This window comes from Pinus tabuliformis, chromosome 5_1 (genome assembly GCF_031772625.1).
Source record: "Pinus tabuliformis cultivar Carrire ecotype Pingquan chromosome 5_1, CPIR1, whole genome shotgun sequence".
In the NCBI taxonomy this organism is placed as follows: Eukaryota; Viridiplantae; Streptophyta; class Pinopsida; order Pinales; family Pinaceae; genus Pinus; species Pinus tabuliformis.
In genome coordinates this window covers 909,126,008-909,142,122 of record NC_142305.1, presented here as the reverse complement: position 1 = coordinate 909,142,122, position 16,115 = coordinate 909,126,008, and positions in this window count along the sequence as shown.

Genomic DNA, 16,115 nt, shown 5'->3' with positions numbered 1-16,115 from the left:
TTGCGATTTTTTGTTTATATCACTAGTTATCTAATCTTATAATTGCATAGATATGTCATTTATCTCTTGATTTTCTCATGCATTTAAGTGAATTTCTAAGTAACTATTTACTCAGAAATTTTTCATCTTAAGTCAATTTAACATATTAAAATTGTGTGAACTATTGCCATATTTTAGTGGCACATATTTTATCATTTTTAGTCTCGTAATAGAGCATGTACATCACTAAAGAATATTAGTTGTTAGAACTATTTCAGCAGCTCGATATTGACCATAAATGGCATGTTAAATCTTCGTTATTTGTAAATCCTTGCACTTTGTATTTAGGAACTAATTCCTATCTGCCAAGTTAGAATAGTTTTATTTATTCTTCTTTTTTCACATTGCATTTAGATTTAGATTTAGTTTAATTCATTTTCTAAAAGTCTCCTTATGCAGGATCAAGTATCCTTGTGGCCTAATCGAGCCCTTATTTCAACCCATTAAAAAGACTGCCTTCTTCAAGCAGACACAAGGAAAGGCAAGTCTTTCCCTTTGCCTATTAGTACCAGTAATTAAATATGATACACCAAAAAGTAAAAGAATTATATTTATGCATTTATGTTAGTTTAGGCATTTAATCTAGGTTAGTTTTAGGTTGAGGCACCTAAGCCTATAATCAGGCGAAACCACCATCCCAAATGGATAAGGGTCTAATTGAGGCCCTAACCGGGTGACTTCCTTAATGTTGATCCTCGTCAATTTTGACCAACAACATTTTTTGTGTTAAAAGGAGGGCCACCGAGGAGTTCCCCCTTTGGATTTTTGTAACTTAAAGTTTTTATTTATTTGCAATGGCTCCTTCAAAAATGCCCATTTGGAGTTTCATCTCTAGATGTGCATCTTCTAGCACTCCAACAAAAATTATAAGACTCTTGTCAAACGTAAAGTTTGATTGTAAGAGTAATGTTTTGCTTATGAACACATTTTATAGTTTAATCAAAAGTTTAAAAATTGTACTTCTATTGATATTAACAAAGGTATTATATGCAGAGTCTTTGGTTTTTCTTTCACAAGCCAAGCCAAAAAATAGTGCGAATCATTATCGGTTGCCTTTATTCACAGTTGCAATGAATTTATAACAAAGTTCACGGAAAGGTAGTATTGAACTTGAACATTTACGTAAATTTGAATGTGAATCTACAATGGACTTTATCATTAGATTCAAACTAATTTGTTTAAAATTTAAATCTCAAGATATAACTTTAGACATGGAATTAATGGAATGGTTTCATCATATCATTTATTATCCTTGTGTTCCAAATAATTGTGCGAAACTGGAATTTGTTACATTTTTAAGTGTATTTCTTGTTGTTGAAGAACATGTTTCTCACAATGGCATGGTTGATCCTCTTCAAACAGAAAATGCAAAATTTTCAAATGAACAATTCCAGGAAGATATAAGCACATCCAATAAAATAAATTTTGTTGATCCTGAAGTTGTGTTAAATTAAATTAATTTTTTTGAAGAAGAAAATCAATAAAAAACAATTCAAATTGAAAATATCATCCAAAATAATTCTTTTAGCAACGTGCTTTCTACGGAAAATGCTTCTAAGTTTTCTAATGTTGTCAATAATGTTCAGTTACAAAGTTTGCAACAGCTAAATATTAATTCTCAGGAAAGTATAGTCAGCCAAATACATGACTTTGCTAAAATCATTTTGAATAATGGTGAATCTAAAATTTGCATTAAGGAAAATAATGAAGAATCTACATGCATAGAAATTTTCATGTTTTTATGCTTGAACAGCTATTTCGCTCTACATCCCAATCTCTTTCTTGATTTTGAACAGCTATTTCGCTCTACATCCCAATCTCTTTCTTGATTTTAATTCGTTCGACAATCTTTTAGCAATTCCACTTTACATAAATGTTGTTTTAGAAGACAAAGAAGCTACCATAAATATAGTAAATGACGATAAGTTTTGGTGAGGATAAAGAGTCATTTAAACAACTCTAAGGATTCCCATGCTTATGAATCTGATCATTCTTCTTGTTCTAATTTACTTTTTGAAAAGGAAGAGAGTGCTAATAAGAATTATGAATTCATTTATGATGACGATTATGAGATTGAGAATATTGAGTTATTTCACCCTTCATTAAATTCCCATGTTCTTAATTCTCAAAAGTCAATGTATAATTCATGAGGAGAAATATTATTATGTTCATACTATTATAAATCCTCATTTTGAATAAGGTAATAATGATTTCATTTCTTTAAAGGAGGAATTCATTTCTACTTTTGATGTTGAAAGTGTCATTTAGGTTCCTATTTGTTATCATAATCTTGAATTATGTCCACAAGTAAATATTAGTATTAATTAGAGTCGTGTTATCTCGGTTGATATTTGTGAGAAGGGAATTCCTATTAATAATTCTCAGTTGTCTTGTCACATTACTTCTAATAGTAATGTAAATAATGATGTAATTTTATTATACATCATTTATTATGGCTTTTTTATGATTTATATAATTCTTTTATATTTCAAGTTTGGGATATTGTGTGTTGGTATTTTGAGCACCCATGTATTGAACATTCATCAAGTGCGTTATTGGAGGAAAACCAAAATAATTCCAAAACCCTAGATTATGAGCATCAAGGATTTCAAATTTTTCAATTTCAACTGATGTTTATGTCCTATCAACTCATTCTCTCTTCTCAAATGAATCTTTCACAAGCTTCAGCACTTAAGAGTGTGTCATTCCAATATTGCCAAATATCTTGCCCATCTAAAAAAATTTTGAGATACTCATTAGATTTCCATTATGACTTCGATGATCCAACTGAAAATTGTTTGAAAAGGTCAGTTTTGCAAAAGATTTTTGCTAATATTTTTTCTCATGTACATAGTACTAACATTTTTCTATAGGCTACAACATTTAAAGGTACATCATTTGAGTTTGACCTATTATTCTCACCTTCTTTAAATTTTCTCCAATGTTTAACAGATGTCCAGTCTAATTTTTACGATCCAATTAAAATATGGTTGGAAATTCTGTTTAAAGGAAGGTTTCCAATAGATAATTTTATTTTCCTAAAGTTATTAGAAATAAATGTACATAATAGGTTAAAGTTTTCTTTACTTAGTTTTGTATTGATTCTATTTCTATTGCTAATTTTAGATGTACATATCACTGTAGGAATAAAAGAACATGGTTAGCTTCATTGGAAATATGATTTCACTTTGTGCCATTTGTCCTGCAAAATAGATTAGAGTAGGAATTGGAATAGTTTAGTTTAATTGATTTTCTTTTATTTTGCTTACTAGATAATGCCGGTGTGAAATAAGCAAGTGACAAGCCTTTAATTTTTCTTGCCGAAGAATGGTTCAGAGCGTACCAAAAAACTAATTCATTTGTCAAACATGTTCAGGGAAGTATTTCGATTATCATAAAAAAAATTGTTCTACAAGTTGTGCTTTGGTTAAATCTGAAAAGACATTTCATTCCGAATTATTTTTCTTTACAAATTCTATTACAACATTTTTAATGCTATGGAAATTAATCTTGATGATTCTAGCATAAATAAAGAAATTAATTATAAAAATGGCTAAATTGTGGAAGAATGAATGTGACTTTTTTCCATTAGTAGCTACTTCATTGTCATCTCTCGAGATGAGAGTTCCTCATTGTTTAAAATTTGTTTTGTACTAGGGTGAGACAAAAGATTTCTTGGCATTTTTGAAAAGCCGCATGCACCTTCATCTAATGCAAATGCATGCCTAAGAAAATATTGATCCGCGACGAACCTATTTCAAATCACATAACAAGAATTATTTCACAACCCATCCATGGACCATCATCTTTTTCCTTTGTCATTTCTTTTGGCACACTCCCAATCATCTCCATTTGGAACTAAAAATTCTATGTCAAAATACATGAATGTTTTTTCATCCTGACAGTTGTTTGACGTTAGTTTTTGGCCATTCATTATATGACACTCATTCAATCTGACTCGGCGTAAAGTAATGATGTTTTTTAATCAAGGTAGATTCAACATGAGTCATTTCAGAATTAGTTCTCATGAAGGAAAAAAGGCAAATGTATCTAAAATGTTTATTGATATTCATGGTTTTCAGTAATATATAATGCAAAGCAACATATATTTGTTATGATCTCGAAATTTTCATTATTGGAAGAATTTTTATTTGAGAACAAATATTATGATTCTTTAAATTCATTTCAAGTATTTAATTATATTTACTATTAATATTTCACCAACTACTTGTAATGAATATGAAACCATTTCTTTTCTACTTAGCACTTTTCCTTGGCTCAATGTTTGCCCTAGTTTAGATTCAATATATATTATTACCATAGGCATATGTGAACTTTGATAGAGATGTGACTTCTTCATGCTCTTTAATCTTGATCATGAGAAGAAGTTACTTCTTCAAAACATGAAATTTGGAGAAAATTGAGATCTCTAAGGTAAATTATAACGAGATTCTTCAAGTGAAATTTCATATGTTTATTTTCATCTTCTATTAAATTTCATTATGATTTCAGTTTCAGCTTTGTTTAAGTATTTTCTAATCTGATTTTTGGTTTTGCAGGTTTTTAAGATTCTTCTTTGAAAATTTAGCTGTATTGTCAGCTTAGATTAGAAATCCCTTAGCTTACTTTGCACGCTTTCAAGTTAGGCAAAGCGGCTATGATGATGCTCTAACTACAAACAAGCTACATCAAGGAAGTTTGTTTGCCTTTAATTAGATTTTTATTCTTGTTCATATTTGCTTTCATGCAAGACTTATTGTAAGTCTTATCTTTAACATATAATCATTAAGGTTTAACTTTGAAGCAAAATATTTGCAAGGCAAGCGATATCTTGATGTGATTTCATCTTTTACTCATAATTGCTCCTTAGATTTATGATTTCATTTTTAATTAAAAAAAAGGAGCCTAATTAATTAAAACCTTAGGAGAGATGACTAATCACTCAACTTAATTGAGAATTCACATATTAACTGAATATTCATCCTCTTTATGTTGAAATATATTTCATCATTTCGTCTTGTTTGGGTTTTCATGTTTTCATGGCTTATTTTTGCCTTTTCTTTTGAGTTTATTTTCATCCTTTCTTAAGTAGCTTACAATTTTTCATTAATGGTTTGATTTTACTTCTTCTTTACTTTATATTTTGTTTTTGAAAAGATTTGTGTAGTCTTACGTTTGTAATCTTTGTTAGTGGTTTGATTTTACTTTTGCTTAGAATTTGATTTTCTGATGTTTTCAAAATCTATATGGGGGGAATAATTTTCTATGCAACAACAAATGACGGCTATGGGTAATTTATAGTTTGTCATATGAGTTGGCTTTTATTTATCCATCCTTACGAAGTTTCCTTTTACCCTACATTGGCCCATAATATTTGGAGGAACTCATAGATTTGTTCCAAGCAGTATGGTTCATTCTTTTAAGGTAAGAATTGACTCAAAATTACTCTTTGAATCCCTCCCTGATGCCTCCACGTTAAATTAACCCTCTACGTTGGCAGATTTAGGGAAGGCTTATGGGATCATATTTAACGAGTATGATATTTGTTTTCTTTAAATAGAAATGCCTCTCGTACCACCCCACTCTTTTCACTGAATTGCAAAATGAAATTTTCTAACTAAGAAAATCAAAAGGGTGGCACATAAGAGGGTTGAAAGCACTAAAAGGTTTGTTAACCCAACAGGGCTATGGACACTCATTAGCAACGGGTCCATGCTTGTATGGTGTCAAGACATCTTCATTGGGGCTATGGGCACTTACGGGCAGTGAAGCTATATTTGGAAAAAGAGGTAAATTTATATTTAATAGATGTATACCAATATTTAAACTCCCTAGCCCTACCTCTTGCTGAGTTTTGTAAGTATGGTCTGTCTTCATAATGTTTATTTTAGTCCTTAATATATTTGTAAGCATTTTATTCATGCTATAAACAAAAATAAAAATTTAAGATACATGTTCTTTATGTCAATTGGAAAAGAAGAAAGTTTGAATTTGTAAAAGCTAAATTTTTGGCTACAAAAAGATGAAGTTGGCCTCCTCCTAGTCAAGTCGACCCCTCAAATGTTCAAGTCAACTCATTTGAAGGACGTAATCATTTGGACCAAAAAAACCTATAAATAAGAGGCAATTTGACCTCCCTCAAGATAAATGTAGCCCCCATATTGTTATTGTTGTTCCCTTACATTATTATTGTTATGTAGACTCTGACTATATTGTGACCCCTTAGGGTCCTATATATAGAAAGGAGGTCTTGTCATTTGTATCATCCAAGAATTTTTAATTTATGTGATGTAAAGAAGGTTTCCCCCTCAAATAGGCTAATTTTCAAGTCGTTGATCTATCTTTTATTTTGTTTTGTGATCTAGTTGCATAACATTTGGTATGAGAGCTTTGGATTCTAGGGTTTCACTACTTCAAACAGACTATCTTAGCATTTTCACTATAGCTTTTTTTCTACAAGGCTTCAGACGCTGAAATTTCAACCACATGGAGCTGAAAACTTGGTGAAATTCATGTACAAATTTCAGATCTCGGTTCACTATATTTTCTGAGATATGGTCCAAAGAATTTAGGGTTTTTGCAGGCTTTAGAATTCAGTCTCAAATAGGTGACCTAAGGAAAATTGTCATGACTTTCTCTTTGAGCATCAACTTTGAATTTTATAAAAAGCGACTAAAATTTCATGGACTTTATTTTTTTTGTATCATTTTCAGGGTCGAAGGTCGAAATAGTGACACATGGCATTTCGTAAATCTATAATTAGGTCATCGTGGGATATTGGGCATAACATTTTCTTGAAGAATCCAATCTCGGTCTAACTTGTGGCATTGGAAAGAAGACTTAGATGGATACTGCAGGACTAAATTTCAAACCTTGCAGATCCAAAATTACATAGATACAACAGTTTCAATATCAAGCTCCTAAAAAGGTAAGAAAAAGGTGTGTATTTTTTTTAATTTTGCATAAATTTTGTTTGAAAAAACAGTTTGAAGTGATTGAAAGGGCATAATTAAGCATAAATATCATTGTTTGGTTCCAAAATGCCTCGAAACAAAAAAATGGACACACCTACTAAGCAACCAGAAAGCTCTACTATGACACATGAAGAAGAGGAAGAAATGCAACATGATATATCAAAATTACGAGACCAAGTGCAACAAATTTCGCTCTCACAAAGAGTAACCAAAAATGAACTAGAATCTAAGATGGATGGAGTAGAAAAAAAAATGAAAGGCAACATGGAAGGCTTGAATAATGGTTTGAAAGCATTTATGGGATTTTTTAATGTAGAAATGGATGTGATGCATCTCAAATTGGAAGGGTTGACAAATTTGTTGCAAGAAAGGCTTCCCAGTGGTGACAAGGTAATCCATGAAAATCATGATGAGGACAAAAGGAATATGAATTATGATTTTAGAGACTCCAATGTTGGGTTTAAGACCCACCACATTCCAAAGATCGACATGAGGAAGTTTGATGGCAAGGATTTGGTAACATGGATACTACAAATGGAGCAATTATTTGGTCTACATGATGTGCATCATACACAAAAGGTATGCATTGCATATTTATATTTAGAAAAAAAATGAATTTGTGTGGTATGGATGGATTTTTATCATAAATCAATTGTCACTTGGACAATTTTTGCATAAGAATTGGTAGCACACTATGAGGATACAAAGAGCAATAACTTCTTTAGTCAATTGATAAATCTCAAACAAAAGGGTTCAATGGCGGAGCATATTGAGGACTTCCAAAGATTGAATATCAAGGTAAATGATATTCCAGAGAAGCATAGGGTTGATGTCTTCATAGGTACTTTAAAGGATGACATCAAACATGAGATTCTCCTTTGGGAACCTAATTAATTTGAGAAGGTATTCAAGGTGGCAAGAAAAGTTGAAAGCAAAATTATGGAAACAAGGAAGTCTACCACTCACAACTATAAATATGGAAGTGTTGTTGCTCCTAGCCTCCTTTTTGTGATAGCAAATACACTAAGGATCATAAGTGTGTTGAGAAGAAATTATTTTAAATATATTGTGAAGAAGAGGAAGAGAAGGAACAAGAAACATCAAAAGAAGAAGATATACACCAAGAACCAACCCCAGATAAAGAAGAAATGAATCTGACCATATCTTGTAATGCATTGGCAAGAATTACACTCCTTAAACTCTCAAGATAGAAGGATATTGTTGAAGTCCGAGAATGTTCTCTTTTTTACTACCCTTTTCCTCTCTCCTTTACCTTTTTGTGACCATCTTGTTGTAGTTTCAGCCTAATCAAGGTCATCATAGACTTACTCAAGCATATAAAAGGTATTAATCATGTCATGTTTTAGAATATATTGTTTCTTTGTGAAATATAATTAAATCATCTCTACAACTACAGAATCTTTCTCATTCCGCAGCTAATATCAAATTTTGCAGACATCTCCATGGTTAGACAAGTTTCGATGCACCAATCAAGGAATGAAAGGTACCTGTAGATGACAATTGTTCTGCACATGGATGTCCACTTATCATCATGATCTGGAAAGATACATAGATCAAAAGATCTAAAATTCAAATCAAAATTCAAACTCTGGCTATGACGTTTCAGCAATCAAGCAAAGTTCGACAGGAGATCAAGTGAGATCAAGTGAACATGGAGAAGATTTGTTTGATCGTGAAGACATGTTTGAGAAGAATCCCTCATGATTTTCTCTTTCAGTAGCAAATCATGAAGAGATAGAATCTTAATTTAAGTTTACTTCTTAGATGGAATATTAGTTTAATTGCCTATCGGCATAGGATTCTTAGTTCAGTTTGATAAATAATTGTATAAAATTCGTGATGCAAGACCAAAAACATAGTTAGTCGTTGTTTATTTCAGCATTTGTAAGCTCTATTTAAGAAACTTGTGCGGATTAATAATAATGTGTTCCTCTTTTCCAATGTGTGGTTGAGCAATCATTCGATTAGTGACTAAATTACACTCATGGGAGGGTGCCCTGCAGAGTTCTAAGGATAGTTAGTTTCTATTTACATTGCAATTTCTCATAGATAATTTGCATCTAATTAGAAATTTCATATAGTTTTTTTCTTCTCTCTTTTAATACAAATACGTACATTTCAATTATTTTCTAATCACATGTTGTTTTATTTCTGGAGCGCACATAAAAAGAAAATACAAAAATATTTATTTCCATAATGTATTTTATTCAAGAAATTTAGTTTTATGACTCAGTGAAATTTCGTGGATGATGAGTAGATGATGTTTCAGAGCTATTAGCACATATTAGTAATCACTTGAAGCTATAGTTCAGTCGAATTACTTTCCTTCTGCAAGAAATTAGTATTAGTGTTTCTTTCTGTAATTTAGAGTTAGGATTTCCTTTTCTGAGTTAAGTTTCCTTTTCCGCAAATAATGTTAAGATTTCCTTTTGCAAAGTAGTGTTAAACCTTCAATTTTGCAAATTAATATTAGGATCTCTTTTCTACAATTAGCGTTAATATTTCCTTTATGCAATTAGATATAGACTTTCAATTCTGCAATTAGAATAAATTGAGATTTCAAGTTATAGATTAATTTTTAATACATTTTGGCATTTGGTTTTGATGTAGCTTTAATGGAAAGAACATGTGCATAACAAATCTTTAATCTCGTCTAATATTATCCCTACTTAGATCAATTTCATCCAAAGATAGCATTCCTAGCATATATGGTGCACATACTTCATAAGTACACAAACCTTGGTTGACAATTAATGAAGTAATTTAAGTTCAATTAAATTACCCAAGATTTTGGCGTCATTGCCAGGGAGGTGTATATAGGATTCCATTCTTGGTTTTCATATCATCTAAAGTGCATTCAACTTTAATTTTGTCGATGCATAAATAAAGCATGATAAAAATCATTTATGCATAGAGAAAGGGTTCTAGGGGTAAATTTGTATGAAGAGGTAGAAGTTCAATTCCAACATCACCACTCACCCCCGCGCCGCACCATCCAGTGACACTCATATCCCATCATTTGCATGTAGACATTGACTCCCTGAGGTGCATAGGTCTAAAATCCAACCAAGAGATTCACCAACTTCTTCTATTGAAGTCATAGTTGAAGAACCTACATCCTCAACAAAAGGATTAATCTTTCCCTCTTTGATAGGAGAACGATTTTTAGGACAAGAATTAGAGGTTCCTAGCAAATAAGAAGAGGAAACTTATTTTAATATACCATTAGTAGAGGAACCAGAAGAAGAGATAGATAATCATATTCTAGAACCTTATATGAGCTTTGGGGAATCTACAATGGCAGGGGAAGGAAAACGAGAAGTACATAATGTAAATGGTGAACTTAGGATTGGAGGTGGAAGAGGCAGAGGAGGAAAAAGAGGAGGAGGTGGTAGAGGTGGTAGAGGAGAACCAGATCTTTGTGGATTTCCTATTTATGATTAAGATACCACAACCACAATGAAAAACATTTCACCCTATATCCTCCCTAGTTTCCATATTTTAAGAAATGAGGATCCAGAAGCATTTCCTTTTGAGTTTGAATTTTTATGTAGATCTTATGACTACTTACTTGATCCTCATAAATTGAAATTATTTCTAGCTACTCTTAAAGATGTAGCACTTAAATGGTTCATGGGACTAGGAACACATACTATTAGAAGATGGGAAGAAATGAAAAATGTGTTCTTAGAAAAATATAAGGATTATTGCATACCCCATAACCTTAAGGATGAAGTCTTTAATATGATGCAAAAAGAGGATGAAAGCCTTGAAGACCTAGTTGAAATATTTTCCTATAATGTTAAAAGGGCTAGGGTGCATGAATTAGATGATGAAACAATAAAATATCTTTTGTAGAAATCCATCATAGATGAATGGATTGATCTTCTCAATTTAATGGGAAAAGGAGATGTTTCTCAACTTTCATTTGGTGAAATATGTGATTTGTGTAAACATATTTCAAGGGGCAAGGCTAGAACTGGTAAAATCCAAGAGACCTTGTTATGTCCATAATTAGTAAATCTACAACTCGAATAGTAAGTAGAACTGAAATAGGAAATTTTCTTGATAATTTCAAAATAGATATCCTTGGGAGGTTTAGTGGGCAGCTAGATACTCTTAAGATACAAAACAAGCAAAAAGTTGAGAATGTTGCATTATCTATTTTATGTCTCGGATGTAGAAAAAAACATGCCTTGAGAGAATATCCCCTTGATAGTATAGAAATTTGTGTCATATTTGCTAAAAATCATAATACAAAGGAATTCCCCTCAATACCTGGTCTTAAAGTTGTCTTTCAAGATGAGGCTGGAACAAGCCAAGATGAATCACTTTGTTTTATTGCTAAAAGGTCATGGCAAAATCAACAATCAAATATGACTCAAGGTTTCAATACTCAATCATATGCACAACCACAGAATAACTAGTTTGCACCCATGCCTTGGAAACCTTGGCCCCCACAACCTCAAAATCCATCTTGGGTACAAGGTTGGAAAAATCCTTGTGGAAAAAATCTTCAATATCCCCAATACCCTCAATTCCAACAACCTTATTCTTCTTTTCCACCACAATATTATTCTCCTCAAACAAACTGACCCCCTCAATTTCAAAACCCAAATCAACAACATTTATTACCATTTCCTCAAAAATCCAATTAACTACCTCCTCAACCTCTCCCAAATCCAAATAATAAAAATCAACAAATTGTTTATAATGTTGGAGGTCAAAATTTTCAAGCTTGTATGATTACGCCATTAGGTCTAAATGATCTTCAACTTAGATCTGGTAGGGTTTTGAAAAAGAAGTCACCAATAGTTTCCATCCAAAAATCTAAATAGGATGAAGTTCTTGATCAATAAAATACTCCTTTAAAGGAAGATGCTCCTATACAATAAAAGGATGAGCAAATAAAACAAGCTCATATAGTTCCTCTAGTAGAACAGCCTTCTATTTCTTTACAAGATCCACATTTTCCTGAAAGGCTCAAAATATATAAAGGAATAAAAAGCCAAATTGTTTTACCAGACTATGATAAGCTAGATGAACTTAAGAATATTTGCATCAAAATTCCTTTACTTCAAGCTATAAATGAAATACCAATATTTGAAAAAACTATCAAGGAGATATGCAATAAAAAACTAAGAAGAAAAAAGAAAATATGTCCAAAAAAATCCAATTGGTAGGAAAACTTGTTGATATTATGAAGGGGAAACCAATTGTTCAAAAATATCTAGATCCAGGTAGCCCTATTGTAAAAATTCATATCAATGGTATTGAGATTCCAAACACTTTGATTGATCTAGGAGCAGTCATCAATATTATGAGTAAACAGACAATGGAACAATTAAAGCTTCCTAATCTTCAATATACCCCTACGTTGTTACAATTAGCATATAAATATGTTATCAAACCAGATGGTATATTAGAAGATGTGTTTGTTTCTCTAGATTCTTTGGAATATACTATAGATTTCATGATTTTAACTCCCAAGAATAATTTAGGAGGCCATCAATTGATCCTTGGTAGACCTTGGCTAGCTACAGTTGATGCATTTATAAGTTGTATATCTTTTGACATGTATATTATTGATGGAGGAGAAGAATAAGGGGACCATGCTAGGAGACACCTGTGAAGCTGAAAAGATAAGTTGATCATCAAGCGAGAAGATGTAGAAATTCAAGTTTATAACAGAAAACCAATGATCAGGACCACATGAAGACTCCATACCATTCATCCCCTTGGAGGGTGAAGATGAAGAACAAAGTAGATCTTTCATGAAGATGAAGTATTAAACACACCTCTCATGAATATTGAAGACAAAGCAAAAAGAGAAGCTTGGCATTGCCAATTCATCATGGAATCCATGTCATCATTATCAAGTTATGACTTGTACCTATGCCATCACAATGGCATGTGTTTCCATGTGCCTTACCACATTATTTATGGATATAATGATGTAATTATAAAAAAGAAAGGACAAAATGTAATGTGTGGAAGTGCAAAAGTCATATGTGGAATATGAAAAGTAACATAGTAATATATTGACAAAAGAGTCTTTAGGAAAAGTCCAAAGTCATATAGAAGTTCAAAGGTCACAATAGAAGTCTAAGAGTCGTGAGGGAAGCTCAAGAGTCATGGGGATATGAAATTTCATTCCTCTTGTTATAAATACACCCTCGTAACTCAAACAAAGTTTGATTTTGGAAGCTTGGCCTTTGGAGAGCTAGCCTTGGCTTCTCTAGCTTGGAATAGGAGAGAAGATCATTCTTTGAAGAAGCAAGAAGTGACTTAATGTTCCATTATTAGAGCTAGTGGATCACCATTCTAACTGTGTACTTGGGTCTTTTACTCATAATCAAAAGCTCGATGAGCCAACACATTTTCATGCATTTATTGTGAATATAGTAAGACTATTCTTTGTATGCTTATGTTATATGTTTTGTTCACATGTACTAAGGAAATTGAACTATTTCAGTGGCTCTGGTACTTATCTTGTTGAATGTGTGTTGTATTTTCTTTATTGTTTGTAGTGTCTATGTGAACTACTTCACTAGATAACTAATGAAGCTTTCCTTACTCTTGTGCATCTCTCTTAGGATGGTACTACTAATTTCCTTCTAGAGGCTCACTTTTATTTCCCTCTTGTGAGAGTCTTCGTTTACACATTTCAATTGGTGTTTCACAATGTCAACTTACTTGTTGATTCCAAAGGTTATGTGTATACTCTCTTATGTGATTCATTGCAACTAAGGAAAACCTTAGAGTTATGGTAGTTGGGTCGATACTCCAAATGGTGCGAGGTCTAATTGTGAATTTACATCGAGGAGACCCCCTTGGTTGACATATTTCCAACACCTTGATAAAATAGAGAAATGCATACACAAATGCACTATAGAAGAGGTCCTAATATGGTGGAAGGATACACAACATGAGGATGCCACATTAGAACCAACAAAGATCCTTCAAAAAGTCCCTCATATATAGCCTTGAGTACAATGTTTCCTTATAATGGAAAGGGCGTTTTAGCATCCCACCATAACCCCCTGAAGTAGATATATAGGTTGTTATGTATTGAGGCCATCTATATTAAATAAGGACCATGTAGTAAACATAATTTGAAAGCAATAATTGTAATGAGCCTTACTAGAAGGTTCAATATACAAAAAAAAATCTTGCACTAGAGAGTTCGTAAGAGGTTATATAAGAACTATATAATAAAGTAGAAGCAAGTTAATGGGATGCATTGTGAAGCATATTGTAATTGGAGCTATTCTTACCAAAATTTTGCTCCCTCAAAGAGGCAAGTGAACATTGCTTTCATAAATAAAGGTATTCTTATTCATGGTAAACTAGCTCTTCTAGAATTGTTATTATTGTTACAATGTGCCACTTCTTCTCTAAATCTTGTTATAGATTGTAATATATATTCTAAATATTCTATTTTTCTAATAAAAAATACCACAAATGATATAAATTTTAAAGTGATTTGTGTTGGTGTATGTGGTAATTGGTGTGACACCCCTGGTACTTTTTCCCCTAATTTTTGTAATGTAATGATACTCTGAGATGATAAGTGGACTTTTTTTATGTAATGGCCTAAAGTGTGGGATTACAAATCCATGATCTAAGAGGGAAGAGAAAATATAAACCCAAGTGGGGTTAGATTGCACCTTAAATTAATTTTATGGTGCAAATAATGAAAACAAGAAGAGGAAGATTCCAAGAGGAACATAGAGAGACACCCTAAGGAAATGATAAAAAGGAAATTGCATAGTAATTGGGGGGTTGGAACTCCTCTTAATTAAGCTCATGAGTAAATTTGGAAAGAGACAAGAGTCGAGGGAATGGGATTCCCTAAAATAGAAAATTGTGACCATATGAGCATAAGGATGATGAGGAAATGGGAATGAGTGATTGCTAAGGATTGGCTGAAGAACCAATCAGGGTGCATGCTAGGGCTTATAAACCAAATGCATAGGGGTGTTTTCTAGGGCTAAGAAACCACATGCATAAGGGTGCTTCCTGAGGCTGAGAAACCACATGCAGAAGGGTGCCTGTTGTGCGATGATAAACCATTGATAAAGTGCTTGAAACAGTTGATAAACCACCCATTATTGTGAAATTATGTTGTTCTTTACTAGCTGATAAACCACCCATGGTGCTTGATGTGGGTTGATAAACCACTCATAGAGTGCTTAACATAGTTGATAAACCACCCTTTACTCTGAAATTTTCTTGTGCTTGACTAGCTGACAAACCACCCAATGTCATATGTCTTTCCTATCCTTTGTGTATTGAAGATGGCTTCCTACTCAACCTGCTATAATGAAATTCCCCTTAGATCATGGATATGGCTTGGGGGTGACTATTGTAAGTAATTATGGCTGTGATACATATATCGTTGGGTGGAAAATTTAAGTCCCACCTTCAGTTTTCCTTTTTTTTGAAGTGTAAATGAAATGCTTTGAGCTGAGAGTTGTGGAATTAAAGAAATTCTTTGTGAATGTGTATAGCACAGAGAAATGTTTTATGGTAGTGTGATGTTGGTGCATGCAAGTTGTTGATTGAAACTCTTAAATATTTTATGGTTTTGTTTATGAACTTCTATCATGCAATTATAAGTTAAATCTCATTGTATTGTCTACGACAATCACTTTGTATTTGTTGTATTGATAAATGGCTTGACTATCAACAAGGGATTTTATCTTTCCTGTGTGGAAGTGAGAGGCTAAATCCTTGGATAAACCTTCCCATAATTAGGTGGTTTTTGTGTTCTCTCTAAGCATGCAACTAGTCTGGATGACCTAAGTATGAAGGGGACAAATAGATCTTTATTACATGAATTTTTGTGCTAAGCCTATATGCCTACAGTGTGGCCTTTGGGCCTTATTTTATAAAGTCCAAGCTTAGGAGGGATAGCCCTGTTCCCAAATAATAATAAAATATGTGTATATATAAATTTTGTAGGCCACAAGTTAATAGGTGTCGAGACAGTGAGAAAGTTTAGGAGGGATAACCCTGTCTTCATCTAATAAATGTGTACTATATATATATAGATATATTTGATTAAATTGTAGATCG